General features: G+C 39.9%; 1 non-coding gene across 1 annotated transcript; it reads right to left on the bottom strand.

The window, feature by feature from the left end:
• Window positions 1-2,267: 2,267 nt before the first annotated feature.
• Window positions 2,268-2,375, bottom strand: LOC130964321 (small nucleolar RNA R71). Its single transcript, XR_009080421.1, has one exon. It is a non-coding gene; the product is annotated as a small nucleolar RNA R71 (small nucleolar RNA).
• Window positions 2,376-4,922: the final 2,547 nt, after the last annotated feature.

Genomic DNA, 4,922 nt, shown 5'->3' with positions numbered 1-4,922 from the left:
TGCCGGGGATTGTTCTAGTTTTGAGCAAGCCTTTGGTAACATCAGTGCCAAGATCCGGCAACAACATCAAATTTTTGGTGTTATTGCCCGGGATTGTTCAGGCTGGACAACTGACGGTTCATCTTGTTGCTTAGATTAGGTATTTTTTTTTCGAAATTCTTGAAGATGAATTCTAGAGTTTCATGATGATTTGTTGAAATCTGGCTGGCTGAGAAGCCATGTCTAATCTGATTGGACCGATGTTTCAACTTATCACCACAAGAGCTTGTTGATTTCGTATCAATCTTGCTTTTGGAGCAGTGATTTGCTAAGGCTTGGCTGACCTTTGGTCATGTCTAGTGTTTTGGACCGAAGCTTTCTTTGGAAGCTTGGCTGGCTGTGAAGCCATGTCTAATTCCTGGACCGGAATCTTAGACTAGCATTGCACTGATTCCTGGAATTCTCATTAAGAATTTTGATACCTTCTTTTTCCACTTAATTTTCGAAAAACACAAAAAAATTAAAAAAATAAAAAAAAAATCATAAAATTCAAAAATATTTCTTGTTTGAGTCTAGTGTCCCATCCTAAGTTTGGTGTCAATTGCATGCATTCATATGTCTTAGTGATCTTCAAGATGTTCTTGATGATTCACTTGCTCTGATCTTTGAATTCTATTGACTTGAGTATTTTGTGTGTCTCATATGCATTTTCAGTTCATTAGTGTCAGTAGTATACAAACTGCTAAGTTTGGTGTCTTGCATGCATTGTTAATTGATTCTTGTTGCATTTTAATTATTAAAAATCCAAAAATATTTTTAATTTGTATCTTTTCAAGTCAATGATACAAGGGATTGAAGATTCAGAACACACTGCAGAGGAATTATACAGAAAAAGCTGAGCATTCAAAAATGCCCAGTGAAGAAGGCAGACTGGCGTTTAAACGCCAGCCAGGGCACCTGGTTGGGCGTTTAACGCCCAAAAAGGTAGCATTTTGGGCGTTAAACGCCAGAATGTATACCATTCTGGGCGTTTAACGCCAGGATGGTGCTAGGGGGAAGATTTTGTTTTCAAATCAATTTTTTTCAAGTTTTTCAAAATCAAATCTTTTTCAAATCAAATCTTTTCACTCAAATGTTTTCAAAATTAATTTCTTTCCTTTCAAAGATACTTACTAACAATTAATGATTTGATTGAACATTTTTTGCCTTTTCTGTTAAGGAAGGTTTTATGTTTGAATCATATCTTTTCTTGTTAGGCAAGTCACTAATTTTCCAAATCAAATCTTTTAAACTAATTTTCAAAACATATCTTTTAAAATGGTTTTCAAATCATATCTTCTCAATCACATCTTTTTAAGACAATAACCTTTCAATCATATTTTTTTTTATCATATCTTTTTCAAATTAGTTTTCAATCAAATCTTTTTAGTTTCTAATTTCAAAATCTTTTTCAAAAAATCACTTGATTTCTCTTCCACTTTCAATTTTCGAAAATTATCAATCAAATTTTCAAAATGTTTTCAAAATCTTTTAATTGAATTTTCGAAAATCCTCTTCCCTCCTTCTCACATCCTTCTATTTATGGAGTACCACTCCTTCTAAATGCACAATTCGAACCTTATCTAATTAAAGTTCGAATTCTTCTTCTCCTTCTTCTTTCTATTTCTCTTTTCCTCTGACATTTCAAGGAATCTCTATACTGTGACGTAGAGGATTCCACATTTTCTTTTTCTCTTCTCTTTCATATGAGCAGGAGCAGAGACAAAGGCATTCTTGTTGAAGCTGATCCTGAACCCGAAAGGACCTTGAAGAGAAAGCTAAGAGAAGCCAAAGCACAACTCTCTTTAGAGGACCTGACCGAATTCTTCAAAGAAGAAGAACCCATGGCAGCCGAAAACAACAACAATGCCAACAATGCAAGGAAGGTGCTGGGTGACTTTACTGCACCTACTCCCGACTTCTATGGGAGAAGCATCTCTATCCCTGCCATTGGAGCAAACAACTTTGAGCTTAAGCCTCAATTAGTTTCTCTAATGCAACAGAATTGCAAGTTCCATGGACTTCCAATGGAAGATCCTCATCAGTTTTTAGCTGAATTCTTGCAAATCTGTGACACAGTCAAGACTAATGGGGTTAACCCTGAGGTCTATAGACTGATGCTATTCCCTTTTGCTGTAAGAGACAGAGCTAGAATATGGTTGGATTCTCAACCTAAAGAAAGCCTGGACTCTTGGGAAAAGCTAGTCAATGCCTTCTTGGCAAAGTTCTTTCCACCACAAAGATGGAGTAAGCTTAGAGTGGAAGTCCAAACCTTCAGACAGAAGGATGGAGAATCCCTCTATGAAGCTTGGGAAAGATACAAACAATTAATCAGAAGATGTCCTTCAGACATGCTTTCTGAATGGAGCATCATAGGTATTTTCTATGATGGTCTCTCTGAACTATCTAAGATGTCCTTGGATAGCTCTGCTGGAGGATCTCTTCATCTGAAGAAGACGCCTGCAGAAGCTCAAGAATTGATTGAAATGGTTGCAAATAACCAATTCATGTACACTTCTGAAAGGAATCCTGTTAACAATGGGACTAGTCAGAAGAGAGGAGTTCTTGAGATTGACACTCTGAATGCCATATTGGCTCAGAATAAGATATTGACTCAACAAGTCAATTTGATTTCTCAAAGTCTGTCTGGAATGCAAAATGCACCAAACAGTACTAAGGATGCTTCATCTGAGGAAGAAGCTTATGATCCTGAGAATCCTTCCATGGAAGAGGTGAATTACCTAGGAGAACCCTATGGAAATACCTACAATTCTTCATGGAGAAATCACCCAAATCTCTCATGGAAGAATCAAGAGAGACCTCAACAAGGTTTCAATAACAATAATGGTGGAAGAAACAGGTTTAGCAATGGCAAGCCTTTTCCATCATCTTCTCAGCAACAGACAGAGAGTTCTAAGCAGAATACTTCTGACTTAGCAACAATGGTCTCTGATCTAATAAAGACCACTCAAAGTTTCATGAATGAAACAAGGTCCTCCATCAGAAATTTGGAAGGACAAGTGGGACAGCTGAGCAAGAAAATTACTGAACTCCCTCCTAGTACTCTCCCAAGTAATACAGAAGAAAATCCAAAAGGAGAGTGCAAGGCCATCAACATGGCCGAATATGGAGAGGAAAGAGAGGAAGAAGACGCCACTGAGAAAGACCCCAGTGGGCGTGCACCACTCTCCTCTGAGTTCCCCAATGAGGAACAATGGGAATCTGAGGCTCAAAATGAGACCATAGAGATTCCATTGGACTTACTTCTACCATTCATGAGCTCTGATGAGTATTCTTCCTCTGAAGAGGATGAGTATGTCACTGAAGAGCAAGTTGCTAAATACCTTGGAGCAATCATGAAACTAAATGACAAGTTATTTGGAAATGAGACTTGGGAGGATGAACCTCCCTTGCTCACCAAAGAACTGGATGACTTGTCTAGGCAGAAACCGCCTCAAAAGAGGCAGGATCCTGGGAAGTTTTCTATACCTTGTACCATAGGCACCATGACCTTCAAAAAGGCCTTGTGTGACTTAGGGTCAAGTGTGAACCTCATGCCCCTCTCTGTAATGGAGAAATTAGGGATCTTAGAGGTGCAAGCTGCAAGAATCTCATTAGAGATGGCAGACAACTCAAGAAAACAAGCCCATGGACTTGTAGAGGATGTTCTGGTTAAAGTTGAAGACCAGTACATTCCTACTGATTTCATAGTCCTAGAGACTGGGAAGTGCATGGATGAATCCATCATCCTTGGCAGACCCTTCCTAGCCACAGCAAAGGCTGTGATTGATGTTGACAGAGGAGAGTTAATCATTCAAGTGAATGAAAATCCTTGGTGTTTAAGGCCCAAGGATATCCCTCTGTCATCATGGAGAGGAAGCATGAAGAGCTCCTCTCAAAACAGAGCCAAACAGAGCCCCCACAGTCAAACTCTAAGTTTGGTGTTGGGAGGCTACAACCAAACTCTAAGTTTGGTGTTGAAACCCCACATTCAAACTCTAAGTTTGGTGTTGGGAGGTTTCAACACGGTTCTGAGCATTTCTGAGGCTCCATGAGAGCCCTCTGTCAAGCTAATGACATTAAAGAAGCGCTTGTTGGGAGGCAACCCAATGTTTTATAATTAATTATTTTCTTTTGTTATTTTATCTTTTTTGTAGGTTGATGATCATAAGAAGTCACAAAAACAATGAAAAAAGCAAAAACAGAATGAAAAACAGGAAGAAAAACAGCACACCCTGGAGGAGAAGAAACTAGCGTTCAAACGCCAGTAATGCTAGCTGTTGGGCGTTTAACGCCCAGTCTGGCACCATTCTGGGCGTTTAACGCCAGAAAGGGGCACCAGACTGGCGTTAAACGCCAGTAAAGGGCAAGAACCTGACGTTAAACGCCAGGAATGGGCACCAGCCCGGCGTTTAACGCCAGAAATGGCTCAAAACGTGATTTTGAGCAACATTTGGTGCAGGGATGACTTTTCCTTGACACTACAGGATCTGTGGATCCCACAGGACCCTACCATCACTCTCTCTCTTCTTCCCCCATTCACCAATCACCTCAACACCTCTTCCCCAAAAACCCCTCACCTATCAAATCCCATCTTTCTCTTCACCACTCACATCCATCCTTCATAAAACCCCACCAACCTCACCCTTCAAATTCAAACCACTTTCCCTCCCAAACCCACCCATAATGGCCGAACCTTTACCCCCCTCTCTCCTATAAATACCCTTCTTCAACTCTTCATTTTCACACAACCTAAACACCCTTTCTTCCCCCTTCTTGGCCGAATACACCACCATCTCCCTCTTCTTCATTTCTTCTTCTTCTACTCTCTTCTTTCTTCTTTTGCTCGAGGACGAGCAAACATTTTAAGTTTGGTGTGGTAAAAGCGTTGCTTTTTCGTTTTT

This window comes from Arachis stenosperma, chromosome 2 (genome assembly GCF_014773155.1).
Source record: "Arachis stenosperma cultivar V10309 chromosome 2, arast.V10309.gnm1.PFL2, whole genome shotgun sequence".
Lineage (NCBI taxonomy): Eukaryota > Viridiplantae > Streptophyta > Magnoliopsida > Fabales > Fabaceae > Arachis > Arachis stenosperma.
Note: the sequence above shows the minus strand (reverse complement) of the source record. Positions and strands in the feature narration are given on the sequence as shown.